We start from the raw sequence: 16093 nt of genomic DNA on the forward strand, positions 1-16093 counted from the left end.
CCTGTGGTCACCATGGAGAATGCCTGAAGTTTGGAATGAGGAGATGGTCTTCTGAGCCTTCCCAACCAGCGTGACCATTGCGATAGCTTTAGGAGAGGTGATTGTTCACAATAATCCTTTGAACTTCCAAGAACCTATAAAGGCAAAGCTGTCCCAGCACGCTTGTTCTAGCTACATTTCAGATGTAGTCATCTGAAAGATTAAAACCTCACCCAGACATCAGACCAGCTTCTTGTCAAGATTGACATTGATCGGTTATTTAGACAGACATGCTGATTAACAGATGTGTTCTGTGATCTCTACTTGGCTATGTGACAGGAAGGTTTTGTGCATATACAGTATCTTAAGGAGGCCAGTATAGCACCAAACTCCTTCCCTATATGGGCATCTCCTGATAAACCCCTTCCCTATATGGGCATCTCCTGATAAACCCCTTCCCTATCTGGGCATCTCCTGATAAACCCCTTCCCTATCTGGGCATCTCCTGATAAACCCCTTCCCTATATGGGCATCTCCTTATAAACCCCTTCCCTATATGGGCATCTCCTGATAAACCCCTTCCCTATATGGGCATCTCCTGATAAACCCCTTCCCTATATGGGCATCTCCTTATAAACCCCTTCCCTATCTGGGCATCTCAATCAATCAATCAATCAATCAAATTTTATTTATATAGCGCTTTTTACAACAGTTGTTGTCACAAAGCAGCTTTACAAGTGCCGAGTCCTAGCCCCCAGTGAGCAAGCCAAGGGCGACAGTGGCAAGGAAAAACTCCCTAGCATCTCCTGATAAACCGCTTCCCTATCTGGGCATCTCCTGATAAACCCCTTCCCTATCTGGGCATCTCCTGATAAACCCCTTCCCTATATGGGCATCTCCTTATAAACCCCTTCCCTATATGGACGACATCTGATAAACCCCTTACCTATCTGGGCATCTCCTGATAAACCCCTTCCCTATATGGGCATCTCCTGATAAACTGTCTTCAACATGCTAAAAGATTTTAGGCACACGTCTTAATCAAGGGATGAATCTCATAAAAAGTACCTTACTTATTGTTGCAGTAATCCCAGTGGGGTTATTTATATCCAGTTAAAATTACATATTAACATTAGTTAATAATGTTAATATCATTATTAGTATTAATTAATGTCAGTATGAATATTACTTAACAGTTAAATCTTCCAGGGTTAGAAAAGCACCTGCTGCTACACGTGTCAAGAAAGACTTTTGCAGGCATGATTTTATTAACAAAAACTGCCAACTTTAGCCATTTCTGGTGAAGGCTTCACAGATGCACTTCACCCCGTATGACACGCCACCCCTTTCTGAACTGCTGAGGTTTGACTTGCCCATGTGTTCAGAGTACATGCCAAAGCTTTGACAGCTTTCAGACTAAAATAATACAGCTCCCCAGTCCCTCTGAAGACACGGATCATTGTTCCACCGCAGGTCCGAGCTGCCCGTCAGGCTGGCCAAACAACTCCAATGAAGGATTACACGATACTGCACCTGGACAAACATAATTCCTGATATACAGGTACATCAAATACTATATTCATGAAATACACAGCAAAAAAAAAAAGTTTAAAAACCAACCAGCCTATATTATGCTTTCAATAATTGTGCACAGATGAAGTGTAGTATTGTAGTAGTAATGAAGTAATTTAATAATATGTGCAATTCCATTCTGTACGCACACAAACAACCTCTGTACGTGGACTGTGTGTGTGTTAAGCAGACCATGACACCTTAACATCAATGTTTGTTTTCAGAGGAGCACTGATCACGTTCACACAGCACCAACATGACCACAAGGTGGGTGCAAGTATTTAATTAAAAAAAAGACACATAGAAAAACAGAAGTCTTTGCCATTATTGTAAGAGCTATTAATGCTCAGTTGTTCAGTAAATGAACCACTGTACTGTGGACAGGAAAGGACGTTACCTTGAAATGTGCTCTGATCCATGACTGACCAGAAACCACAGCAAGACTTCCAGGAAGAGAAAATAAAATCTGGCCATTACTCTAGCAAATACAAGCAAAATAAAATCTGGCCATTACTAACACACACAAGCAAAATAGTTTTCCTCACTATTGGTTGGCAATTCAATTATTCTTATTTGCAATACGATAACTGTGCAAAACAAACCTCCCATAAACAGATTGCACTTTTAATGTTTTTTTTATAAAGATGGAACCAAACTGTAATTATCATTGGAGAGTAGATTCAGCAGGATGGAAATTCTGGTGCAGTGGTTGGGTAGTTAGTGCATGATTGCAACCCTAAAGGAGTTTTAGTCCTTCCCAAAATAAGACTTTTCACATTTTGATTTTAAAACAACAAAATGTAACAACAAACTAGCATTTTACTTAAGTAGAGCACAAAGCAGATCAGGTCAGCTTCCCTCTGACTCACTCTGCCTCACTCAGCTTCACTCTGCCTCACGCTGATTCACTCTGCCTCACGCCGATTCACTCTGCCTCACTCTGACTCACGCCGATTCACGCCGACTCACGCCGACTCACGCCGACTCACTCTGACTCACGCCGACTCACTCAGCTTCACTCTGACTCACGCTGACCCACTCTGACTCACGCTGACTCACGCTGACTCACGCTGACCCACTCTGACCCACTCTGACCCTCTCTGACCCTCTCTGTCTGGCTCTGGTGATGTGCTCCAGATGCACTTTGATTCATTTTTGTTTAAGCACACAATGATTTACAGTAACTGACAGTAATCGTACTGCTGCCCTGGTTTGACCACAGATCATCTGGTATAGTGAGGAGAGACTCACGCTGTTCATTACAACAATGCAGCAGGTCTCTGTCCTCTGTCTCTGTCCTCTGTCCATACATCTGCTACACCTGCTACACCTACATCACTGCATCTTTGCACCTCCGGACTGAGGTGGTTGTGAACATCTTTCATAGAAAGATCTGCTCACAGACTCATGCCACATATTGCCTCCCTGATATACTCAGGTATATGGGAGAACATGGCCGTATGGTTGTATGGACATATGGTCGTATGACCATACGACCTTACGACCATACGACCATACGACCTTACGACCATGCGACCTTACGATCTTACGACCATACGACCATACGACCATGCGACCTTACGACCATACGACCATACGACCATACGACCTTACGACCTTACGACCATACGATCTTACGACCATACGACCTTACGACCATACGACCTTACGACCATACGACCATACGATCTTACGACCATACAATCTTACGACCATACAATCTTACGACCATACGACCATAAGACCTTACGACCTTACGACCATACGACCTTACGACCATACGATCTTACGACCATACGACCTTACGACCATACGACCTTACGACCTTACGACCTTACGACCATACAATCTTACGACCATACAATCTTACGACCATACAATCTTACGACCATACGACCATAAGACCTTACGACCTTACGACCATACGACCATACGACCATACGATCTTACGACCATACGACCTTACGACCATACGACCTTACGACCTTACGACCATACGATCTTACGACCATACAATCTTACGACCACACGACCTTACGATCTTACGATCTTACGACCATACGACCTTACGACCATACGACCTTACGACCTTACAACCTTACAACCATACGACCATACGATCTTACGACCATACAATCTCACGACCATACAATCTTACGATCTTACGATCTTACGACCATACGACCGTATGACCATACGACCATGTTCTCACATATATCTGAGTCACAAATGAGAGGAAGTTTGGTATGTTCTGAATGAGGAGAGCAAGGAAATGCACAGACACACACACACACACACACACACACACACACACACACACACAAACACGGGAATAGATATTGTTAAAGCTAAATGCCACAGTTGCCACAGCAACGGTTATCATAGCATTAAAGTGATGAGGTAAGACCCAGTACCAAAACACATGACAGGAGCAGCCGATCTAACCCAGCCCCATCATAAAGAACATGAAGGTTATACATCTAACATCTCACGCATCTTCATGTCCACAGTGAAGATATTCTTACATCCTTAGCGTTTTCTGCCTTACGTTTCTATTTCTGTTGTCTCCTGGGCGTTATGGTCAGATGTTGTTCTACAGGTCTGGAGACTCACCACTGCTTCACTGTGGTGGCCAGTTGTCAGTTTTATCACTGCAGTTCTCTGTCTTCACGGGGGAACTCAGGACCACATGTTTACACAACAAGCTTCTGTCCAGCTATCCCGAAACGGCTGCAGCTGATGAACATTCAGTATGGACGTCCGCCCCCGTGTCCCGCCATTACCCTGACAAGGACACCTCACCTGTCCTGCAGACACACTGCTGCCCTAATGATGCTCTGCACGTCTGCTGTTTGGTGTGGATAAAACATGAACCCGGGGCCTTGACTGCAGTCATCAATTATTAACAAGATATTTAATATATAATTTTAAGCATTGATTTGTACTTGAATGAATCTCAAAATATTAAATGGTATTTTTGGCTCCTGCTCAATAAGAATAAGAACAACAATGATCATTATTATTGTTTTTACTATAATCACCTTGGAAACCTCCTACATATAAACATTTCTACTGGAGAAACTTAACAATGTCTAACACGGTGTTCAGAGAACAACACTACAGGGGCTTCATTTGAACATCTGTGAAACTGGCCACAGACTGTTCCTTGTCCTGTCCAGTCCTGTCCACTGTCCTGTCCCCTGTCCTGTCCACTGTCCTGTCCACTGCTACCTCAGATCTTGTTGTGCCACAACAGAAGAAGCAACAAAGAACAAGAATATCCTGACCTATTTCATGACTTTGTAGAACATCAGACAGTACTGACTGGTGATCAGTACTGACTGGTGATCAGTACTGAAGTCATTCAAAGAACGAAATCACCCACAGATCACTGATCAGGGTACGTCTCTCGTAATATATATGTAATAATATAATAATAATGTAATAATAATGTATTAATAATAATATTCCAGACTAAGCAAAGTTTCTCAGGCTAATGAATTCAAAATAATGAGAAGATCACCACACCCCACTACTGTAGAACACATCTTAACACTCTATCCACACTGCTCACACCCACATATCATACTGAAGCATTCAGTGTTGCAACACACACACACACACACACACACACACACACACACACACACACACGCACGCACGCTCGCACGCACGCACGCACGCACGCACACGCACAGACACACACATTACATCAAAAGCATGGAAAAGCCTGGAAATGCTAATCATTAATTATATAGATATAATTTATGCTCCATGGGTGTAATCAGTATTGTATGTTTAGGAACATCTCAGTACAGCAGCAAACAAAACGATGACCAAAATTATTCACAGTTTTGTTACATCTAAAATAATTAGACTTCACTGATGCACCATATATGTGTGGTGGTTATCAGCCTTGATAGCAACACATCTGCAGGAATGTTAATATGTAAATCAGCAGGACAAACGCACATCTGTAGGAATGTTAATATGTAAATCAGCAGGACAAACACACATCTGTAGGAATGTTAATATGTAAATCAGCAGGACAAACACACATCTGTAGGAATGTTAATATGTAAATCAGCAGGACAAACACACATCTGTAGGAATGTTAATATGTAAATCAGCAGGACAAACGCACATCTGTAGGAATGCTAATATGTAAATCAGCAGGACAAACACACATCTGTAGGAATGTTAATATGTAAATCAGCAGGACAGACACACATCTGTAGGAATGTTAATATGTAAATCAGCAGGACAAACACACATCTGTAGGAATGTTAATATGTAAATCAGCAGGACAAACACACATCTGTAGGAATGCTAATATGTAAATCAGCAGGACAAACACACATCTGTAGGAATGTTAATATGTAAATCAGCAGGACAAACACACATCTGTAGGAATGTTAATATGTAAATCAGCAGGACAAACACACATCTGTAGGAATGTTAATATGTAAATCAGCAGGACAAACGCACATCTGTAGGAATGTTAATATGTAAATCAGCAGGACAAACACACATCTGTAGGAATGTTAATATGTAAATCAGCAGGACAAACACACATCTGTAGGAATGTTAATATGTAAATCAACAGGACAAACTCACATCTGTCATGCCTTTCTGCCTGTCTCTGGGTGTTTCCCAATAGATATATTGTAGCACAACCGTACATATTGAAACTCAGCCAATATGCAGCCATTCTAAAGCCCTGCAGTGATTTTGGGACATCCATGACAGGTTTGCAGATTAAGAGGGATTTGCTTCAGAGTTCAGTCTCCAACATTGCCTGATATAATCTATTTCTTAATATGAGGAATCCATCTTCAAAAATGCAGACTGTGAAGAGTAAATGACAGATGAAGTTGATCATTGACTCTGCTCATCTGGTCTCTGGAACACAGCTTTGAAAGGTACTGGGATCATTCAGGTGAGAGTGCTAAGCTGCATTTCAATGAGCTTTCTAAGACTACAGATCCCAGAATGGCACCAGATCCTTATATGTGTTTCATCATCACACACAACAGTCACTGGGCTCTAATGGTCTGTAATAGGAGTTCAGTTGTAGTATTCCCTGTGAGTACTCCCAGTGAATATAGTTGTATTCCCTGTGAGTACTCCAAGTATAGTTGTAATATTCCCGGTGAGTACTCCCAGTGAGTATAGTTGTAGTATTCCCTGTGAGCACTCCCAGTGAGTATAGTTGTAGTATTCCATGTGAGCACTCCCAGTGAGTATAGTTGTAGTATTCCCTGTGAGCACTCCCAGTGAGTATAGTTGTGTTCCCTGTAAGTACTCCCAGCGGGTATAGTTTTAGTATTCCCTGTGAGCACTCCCAGTGAGTATAGTTGTAGTAATCCATGTGAGCACTCCCAGTGAGTATAGTTGTATTCCCTGTGAGTACTCCCAGTGGGTATAGTTGTAGTATTCCTTGTGAGCACTCCCAGTGAGTATAGTTGTATTCCCTGTGAGTACTCCCAGTGGGTATAGTTTTAGTATTCCCTGTGAGTACTCCCAGTGAGTATGTTGACTGAAGTGAAACACATAGCTGTGGTTTTCGTGTCTGCAAGGAGACTGTAGTTGACAGCCACCTTGACTATGTTACAATTGGCTTTAAATTCAAATTTACCTACTCGCATACTGAATGTCAGCAGTCTTGTGTCTACACTAAAGGTATCTAGGTCTGAAGGTCAGGTCTGAAGATCAGGTCTGAAGGTCAGGTCTGAAGGTCAGGTCCGAAGGTCAGGCCTGAAGATCAGGTCTGAAGATCAGGTCTGAAGGTAAAAAGGTGTGAAGGTAATTAGGTAGAAAGCTATTTTGTCATACATATCAGAATGTATCTCCACCATTAAGCCAAATTCAGACGAGCTGCCCTTTTACTTCCTGCCAAAACAACTTAGACCCTCCGGAAGATGTAAAGAAGACACGGATCCCAACTAATTATTATACAAAAATATTTACAACAAATCAGACACAATCTTTATAACCACAGCACCAATTTTCTGATGCTTTAAGTGGTTGAGGCATTTACTTTTTAAAATGGTTTTATACACAAAATTTAATTCATCTTTGACGCTTGTAGATGATTTTTCTGAAGCATTTCTACGTGCAGGGGCACACGGGCCTTTCAGAGCAGACCAAAGTCCCACGTGCAGCAGCTTTTCAATTCATAACCTTGGAGGAAAACGTCTAATTCCCAGTCATACAGGCGGAAACATAGGGGGGTGGGATGGGTCAGAACCGGAGGAACCCGATCAGACACACAGGCCCAATCCTCTGACCCTTAGCGTGCTTCACCTTAAATGTCAGCGAACGTGTTAGCTCTCAGACGCAAAGGGGTTTGGAAAAGAGCACATTTGGTATTAGACACATATGGCATTGATGTTTGTTTTTAAACTTAGTTCTCGACGTCTTTATTCCACTGCAGATATCCTAGTCTCTAGTTGAACTATACCAAAGACAGTCTGGGGGAGTCTTGCACGAGACAGACAGCTGCATCAGGATGCCACGCATCTCCGTCATGTGGCCTAGTAAACCCAATTCACATTTTCCTTGTTTTACAACATATTGAGTTATGTAATGTGAAAACATCCCTGGACTTAAAGGCAAATGACCCATATTCAGTACAAAATGCCTGAGCGTTAGCTGACTCTGACTATCGGTTATTTTTGCACATAAGCATAGAGGGAGGATCTCCTGAGCAGGACAAGGAACACAACAAAACACTAAAGAGAAACTGAGATTCTGACAATTATATAAATAGGAATTCTGGACCAACCGATTTGAAAGGTGGACAATGGAATTCAAAACCCTGCAAATAGTCTTCAATGTTTATAATCTTTATCTTTCTCAAATATCAGTATATTTCTATGTGGGCTTAGATTCATATTTTTCCCCCCAAAATTTAATATTTTTTAAGGATGAATAGGTTTCATTCTACAGAATAATTACTGCAACAGTAAAATAATTTAACTATAAACAGCAGCAAACACTGTTCATTTGAAGGTATTGATGTAAAGCCTACCTGAAGTCAGATGCACACAAGAACAAAAACATCACAGGTTGGAAGAAGACAGGAGACAGAGCCATTTAGAGACATTCATTCACCAGGATGAGAAGTGTCCATCGAGAATGAGAAGTGTCTTTCATTGTGACAGGCTGGTCAGACACGGAGGAGACGGAGCCCTCCTGACTGGCCATCCGCCCTGTCCTGTCTGCCCTGGCTGCCATGGTGATGGGGTGGGTAGAGAGTAAGACTGTAGGGCCCACACATCCCCTGCCTGGTCCATCACTCACACGGTGTCTCCCTTCCCTCTCTGTCCTCTCTCTTTGTCTCTTATACACACGCACATACACACAAACAAGAGAGCTCAGCTCATCTGACGGGGTGCCGATGGAGAGCTTTGCCACAGAGGCAACACAGTGAAGGATCTCCAATCACCAGCAGCCACGGAAACACCCTTCACACTGTACCTCTGACACTGTAACTACGACTGTACCTCTGACACTGTAACTACAACTGTACCTCTGACACTGTAGCTACGATTGTACCTCTGACACTGTAGCTACGACTGTACCTCTGACACTGTAGCTACAACTGTACCTCTGACACTGTAGCTACAACTGTACCTCTGACACTGTAGCTATGAAACTATGAACCCACAACAGGCAACGAGTCATACTGGGAACAGGAAGACAAAACCAATAAACCTCCTTCTACCTCGTCACTGGTCCTCTACCTCACACTACACTGTAATTATGACGCTGTAGCGATGACACTGTAGCTATGAATCCACAACAGGCAGCGAGTTTTAATGGGGACTGGAAGGCAAAACAACTACATCTCCATCTACCCCTCCCACTACACCCCCACCCCCACACTTCTTTACCCCTCCCACTACACCCCCCACACTTCTCATCTACCCCTCTCACTACACCCCCACACTTCTCATCTACCCCTCCCACTACACCCCCACACTTCTCATCTACCCCTCTCACTACACCCCCACACTTCTCATCTACCCCTCTCACTACACCCCCACACTTCTCATCTACCCCTCCCACTACACCCCCACCCCCACACTTCTTTACCCCTCCCACTACACCCCCACCCTCACACTTCTCATCTACCCCTCCCACTACACCCCCACACTTCTCTACCCCTCCCACTACACCCCCACCCCCAGATTTCTCATCTACCCCTCCCACTACACCCCCACACTTCTCATCTACCCCTCTCACTACACCCCCACACTTCTCATCTACCCCTCCCACTACACCCCCACACTTCTCATCTACCCCTCCCACTACACCCCCACACTTCTCATCTACCCCTCCCACTACACCCCCACCCCCAGATTTCTCATCTACCCCTCCCACTACACCCCCACACTTCTCATCTACCCCTCTCACTACACCCCCACACTTCTCATCTACCCCTCCCACTACACCCCCACACTTCTCATCTACCCCTCCCACTACACCCTCACACTTCTCATCTACCCCTCCCACTACACCCCCACACTTCTCATCTACATCTCCCACTACACCCCACACTTCTCATCTACCCCTCCCACTACACCCCCACACTTCTCATCTACATCTCCCACTACACCCCCCACCCTCACACTTCTCATCTTCCCCTCCCACTACACCCCCACCCTCACACTTCTCATCTACCCCTCCCACTACACCCCCACACTTCTCATCTACCCCTCCCACTACACCCCCACCCCCACACTTCTTTACCCCTCCCACTACACCCCCACCCTCACACTTCTCATCTACCCCTCTCACTACACCCCCACACTTCTCAGGATCCTTCATACACGGTGTTGCTGGAGCTATTTCTGCACTCATTCCAGCCTAAGCAGAGCGATATAACAGGAGGACAGATGACGACTGGACAACAGATGAACAAATGTATCAATATAAACAACAACTAATGGAGGGATGGAGACTATCACACAGTATTTGACACACAATGTAAGTGACACCTGCATTCTTTACTGTACTGAGTAACAGAGGAGAGTGAAGGATGATTAAGCTCCCACTACATACTTCAGTCCCTCTTTCCTCCATTCGTTTGATGTATAGGACAAACTAATTTCTTCAGTCAGACACAAGACCATGAAAATGATGGGATTCCTCAGAGATGATCAGAAGACAGAAAGCAAAACAACTGGGAGCAAAGAAGGTAAAGTCAATCTATCCATCAATCAAATTTTATTTATATAGCGCTTTTTACAACAGTTGTTGTCACAAAGCAGCTTTACAAGTGTCCGAGTCCTAGCCCCCAGTGAACAAGCCAAGGGAAAAACTCCCTAAGAGCATGAGGAAGAAACCTTGAGAGGAACCAAGACTCAGGGGGGAACCCATCCGGTCACCATGACAACAACAACGATTTAGAGAGACAGAAAAAAAAAAGAAAAGGTGTGACTCAATCTGTCCACCTGGTCTCTACCTGTCCTCTATGTCTCTACCTGTCCTCTATGTCTCTACCTGTCCTCTATGTCTCTACCTGTACTCTATGTCTCTACCTGTTCTCTATGTCTCTACCTGTCCTCTATGTCTCTACCTGTACTCTTGGTCTCTACCTGTACTCTATGTCTCTACCTGTTCTCTTGGTCTCTACCTGTCCACCTGGTCTTTACCTGTCCGCCTGGTCTCTACCTGTTCTCTTGGTCTCTACCTGTCCTCTATGTCTCTACCTGTTCTCTTGGTCTCTACCTGTACTCTTGGTCTCTACCTGTTCTCTTGGTCTCTACCTGTCCACCTGGTCTTTACCTATCCGCCTGGTCTCTACCTGTTCTCTTGGTCTCTACCTGTCCATGTCCCTGGGAGGTGCAGTTAGAGAAAGAGAATAGGATCCAGGAATTGTAGCATCTCTTCTTCTTTCTGCAGACTGAGTCTTCTGTATTTAAACTCTAGTGACTTCCAGTGTGCACAGATTGAACATTCTCTCACCCTAATCACTGCCCATGTGTGGTTCAACCACACAGCCAGATGTTATCGGCCAGCTGCAGCTGTGCGTATACTTACGTAAGTGCTTTTCAAAATAAACAAGAATAAATAAAATCATCTCTGGAAAGGGCCTAAAAGAACATATTTCAGTTAATTGTAGCGAATGTAATTCCTGCAACATAGTAAACCATCAGAGCTGATTCAAATGATTAAGCATGAAACTCTTCAACAGATAAGTACTGTATTGTTGGGTCTTAGAATACTGCTGAACTGTGCAGTGCCAAATATCTAATGGTTCTAAATTATGGAGTCCCTGCTTTGGACAAGTATTTGTTTGGAACATGAAATACCTCTATAATTTAATCACATAAACATGCAATCATCAGAATGCAAACAAGATTTTATTCCTGAGATGTGATCAGGCCTGTGTGTCATGATGACAGCAGATACTGCAGTGCTCAGTGGAAATAAAGACTGTGTTAGTTTTTACTCACTCCACTTAACTTTCCACTTGGTTAACAGTTGCATTTGTTTGTATAATCATGGCAGATATACTGTACATCTTTATGACTTCTTCATCCTCTCTTTTCTGGGCGTACAGCCAATGATGCACAGAGTACAGGTTCACCTCCTAACCTCTCATTCTCATAGAAATGTAACGTCATAAGATCATGAACATATCCAGTTCAAATCACACCTTTGAACTGGATATGTTTTCTGTTGCTATGCATTTAATTTGACAGGGAAAAAAAACATTTTCATGAAGCCATGACACTGAGACCAGCCAACCAACCAATTAACCAACCAACTAACCAACCAGCCAACCAACCAATTAACCAACCAACTAACCAACCAATTAACCAACCAACTAACCAACCAGCCAACCAACCAGCCAACCAACCAATTAATCAACCAACTAACCAACCAGCCAACCAACCAATTAACCAACCAACTAACCAACCAGCCAACCAACCAGCCAACCAACCAATTAACCAACCAACTAACCAACCAGCCAACCAACCAATTAACCAACCAGCCAACCAACCAATTAATCAACCAACTAACCAACCAGCCAACCAACCAATTAACCAACCAACTAACCAACCAGCCAACCAACCAATTAACCAACCAACTAACCAACCAGCCAACCAACCAATTAACCAACCAACTAACCAACCAGCCAACCAACCAACTAACCAACCAGCCAACCAACCAATTAACCAACCAATCAATCAACCAACCAACCAACCAATTAATCAACCAACTAACCAACCAGCCAACCAACCAATTAACCAACCAATCAATCAACCAACCAACCAACCAATTAATCAACCAACTAACCAACCAGCCAACCAACCAATTAACCAACCAACTAACCAACCAGCCAACCAACCAATTAATCCAGCCAACCAACCAATTAATCAACCAACCAGCCAACCAGCCAGCCAACCAACCAATTAACCAACCAACCAATCAGCCAACCAACCAACTACGTTACCAGCCAACCAACCAATTAATCTACCAACCAATTAACCAACCAACTAACCAACCAGCCAACCAACCAACCACGTTACCAGCCAACCAACCAATTAATCTACCAACCAGCCAACCAACCAATTAACCAACCAACTAACCAACCAGCCAACCAACCAACCAACCAACCATGTTACCAGTCAACCAACCAATTAATCTATGCATGAACCTGGAAACAGACACACACACACACACACACACACACACACACACACTCAGACATAAGTACACGCCTGTCCTACAACCCACCCATGTAACATAAGCATGGTCCACTACTCACACAACTGTACTACTTATGCCTCTGTTCATCTAATAATGCTCAAAATAATGTAGAAGCTATGGTGGAACTTCAGCGCTGTTTTGATCAGCTTACAGATTAATCTATATTTTAATCCAAAATTTTAAGGCAGTGCAGAATATATAGTGGCAGAGTTATAGAGTTATAGTTTAAAGTCATAGCAGGAGACTTTCACCCAAAGCCAAACCCTGTGTGTGTTTGTGTGTGTGTGTGTGTGTGTGTGTGTGTGTGTGTATGTTTGTGTGTGTGGTGTGTGTGTGTGTAGCAGGTTTGTACCATCCTAATTTCAGAGTCCAAACACAAACCACAGTCCCACTGCTGCTGAATGAGGAGGTGCACAGAGGTCCCACAGGTGGGGAGTACGGGTGGGGCGTACGGGTGGGGCGTACGGGAGGGGCGTACGGGTGGGGCGTACGGGAGGGGCGTACGGGAGGGGCGTAGTCAGTCTTGCCGTTTGATTACCTCATGCATACTGGACATTATTATATTGGCAATATTTAAAGCAATCTACATTTTACAGCAAATTGTCCGTATAAACCTCCTGAAACAGCTGCCATTCTGAATTAACTACAGAAATGTTCATCAACTATGATGGTGGTTTACAAGGTTTCCTTAGCTTCTCCTTAACTATGCTAAATAACATTGTTTACACAGGAAACTGAACTGCATTTAAATAAAAAACCTGTTTAGATGTTAAATCTACTCTCCTCAAGCTTTGGTTTATGCCATTAAATAACCCTCACAGGACTGCAGTAAAGACGACACCAAACTATTTGTAATTCTTAAGTGAAAAAAGGCAGACTGAAAGTGCTGTTAATTCAAGGTCTGAACCTCAGCATGAGAAAGACAGTCATGAGAGTCTGAGGCCTAAGAAAAGTCTGAAATAAGTGTTCCAATGAAGAAGTGTTTTTACGTAATAGAGACACTCGTGTGTGCAGCACTCGTGTATACAGCTTTCTTGTGTGTGCAGCACATGTGTGTGTGTGTGTGTGGCACTCGTGTGAGTGTGTAACAACCTTGTGTTTAAAACTACATACAAATATTTTTTTCATAAAAGTTCTCAGCTTTTTGCAGTTGAAAAAGGTTGGAGCTAAGAAGTCTTAAATAAATTCCAGAAAGTATAATCCCAGTTTCCAGACTAAACTGTTTACATCACTGCCGTCTGATGAAAACTGTCCACTCTGATACAGCAGAGAGGCAGGGAGGCATTAAACTCTGATCTGTAATGGAATCACCAGCCATGGACTCTCCACAACGACAGAATAATATGATAATACTAATATAATAATATAACAATAATAATATGATAATAATATAACAATAATTTGATTGGAAATCCAATCAATCCATTACGTCGTTTCCAAAGATAAAGCCTCTGGGTCCATCTGATCTCACTGCATTTCAGTGCAACTGACATGAGCACAAAGTTCCACCCCCAAAACAAACTAAAGCACTGAATATGTTTGGACATCTTTGATTCTTAATCTTTTTCATCAGTGGAAAGTGGAAAGGATGTGTGCTCAAAAGCGCTGTCATCTGTGTCAGCGTTACATTTATGGGAAGCAACAGCTAAATAGCAGGGTACATCTGAGTTGGCAATAGTTTAGCAAAATCCTTCACAGACACGTTCTGCAATATATGAATACATCTCAGGAAGAATAAAAGAATATAATGTGACAAGATTTATATGAATATTCACGCTGTAGGGAAGTGGCTGTTGAAGGACCTGCCAAGACCTTGAGCTTGACCTTGGGGGGTTGTGGGGGTGGTAGGGGTTGGGGGAGTTGTGGGAGATGGGGGGGGGGGGGGGGGGTTAGGTGGTTAGGGGTTTGTGGGAGTTAAGGGGAGCTAGGGGGTTGTGGGAGTTAGGGGCGGGGCTAGCGGAAGTGCAGCAGCGGGGCAGAGGGTGGGGCAGTTACACCTGCAGGGGCATCTCTCCTGCCTCACCCACCATCAATATTCATGTGTAACCTCCACATGTCTAATTAGACTGAATATCACTGTTTGCTTGTACTTTGTTGGGTTTCCTGATTGAGAGCTTTTACCCGGATTATTTTGATGATAACATGATTATAAATATTGATGTTGTAGCTATGCGTAATTTAATTTAGTTTTCCAAGTGTCCTAGTTGGTTGACATTCAGATTTAGTCTGTGTGGTTTTCCTACTGTGTTTGTTCTGACTCTTGTTAGCACTGAGCAACTTAGTTTAGTTTGTATTTTCAACTCATTTAATTCAATTTTATTTATACAGCGCTTTCAGAAACAGACAATGTCTCAAAGCAGCTTTACCGAAATCCAGGTTAAGACCCTGTTTGAGTTAGTTTATTGGTTTCTGAATTAATGACTATGGATTTGGCAGTATTGTTTGGATTCAACAGTGGCGTGCTGTGTGGAAGAATGTGTTTACATTACAGAAGCTCTGTGCAAAGCTGTAATCAAACTGTTGCAGACATGTAACCTGCGTATGCTGCTAGCCACTGTATCCACGCACCTGCACCCAAGGACCATGCAGATTAATGCAGCACACAAGTCGTGTGGGAAAACCCGGCCCACTGATCCCAGCACAGTCAAACCTGCTCACGTCTCTGGCACCAATACAGCTGCTGTGGTGTATAGTCATGCACACAGAGTGATTCACAATTACAGTAGTGTCTAATGTTCTGAGTTAAATTCTCTTTCTCTCTCTCGCTCTCTCTCTCTCTCTCTCTCTCTCTCACACACACACACACTCACACACA

General features: G+C 43.3%; 1 protein-coding gene and 1 long non-coding RNA gene across 3 annotated transcripts in view; one reads left to right on the forward strand and one right to left on the reverse strand.

Moving 5' to 3' along the window:
* grid1a (glutamate receptor, ionotropic, delta 1a) overlaps window positions 1–16093 on the reverse strand; it is a 267052-nt gene that overhangs the window by 69434 nt on the left and 181525 nt on the right. The window lies entirely within an intron of this gene.
* Window positions 1473–4437, forward strand: LOC143480125 (uncharacterized). The gene is made up of 3 exons (XR_013121787.1): window positions 1473–1540; window positions 1776–1818; window positions 4137–4437. It is a non-coding gene; the product is annotated as an uncharacterized LOC143480125 (long non-coding RNA).

Source organism: Brachyhypopomus gauderio, chromosome 17 (genome assembly GCF_052324685.1).
Source record: "Brachyhypopomus gauderio isolate BG-103 chromosome 17, BGAUD_0.2, whole genome shotgun sequence".
NCBI lineage: Eukaryota > Metazoa > Chordata > Actinopteri > Gymnotiformes > Hypopomidae > Brachyhypopomus > Brachyhypopomus gauderio.